Source organism: Otolemur garnettii, unplaced genomic scaffold (assembly GCF_000181295.1).
Source record: "Otolemur garnettii isolate 467f Iridium unplaced genomic scaffold, OtoGar3 scaffold00139, whole genome shotgun sequence".
Classification (NCBI taxonomy): Eukaryota; Metazoa; Chordata; class Mammalia; order Primates; family Galagidae; genus Otolemur; species Otolemur garnettii.
Genome location: NW_003852534.1, coordinates 494388 through 494675, shown reverse-complemented (window position 1 = coordinate 494675; position 288 = coordinate 494388).

The following is a 288-nucleotide window of genomic DNA, read 5'->3' as shown; positions in this document are numbered from 1 at the left end:
AGCAGCTGAGACCCTACTGAGAGTACTGTCCAGAGCAGGGTGGCAGTGACTGGCAGGGCCCAAGCAGGGCACTGCCTCAGAGACAGGATGGGGCTTCCAGAGCCTGGCACGCAGCTGAGGGAGGCTCAAGCCCAGCCCTGGTTCTAGTCTGTGCCCCTGAGACCTGCTGTGGCTATCCTGTGCCCCGGGTCTGGTGTAGGCTCTGCTTTCTGCCCACTTGGGCCCTGAGGGTCCTGCACTGACCTTGTGCTTTTCTAATCACTGATAGAACAGTATAGAGCTCTGCAG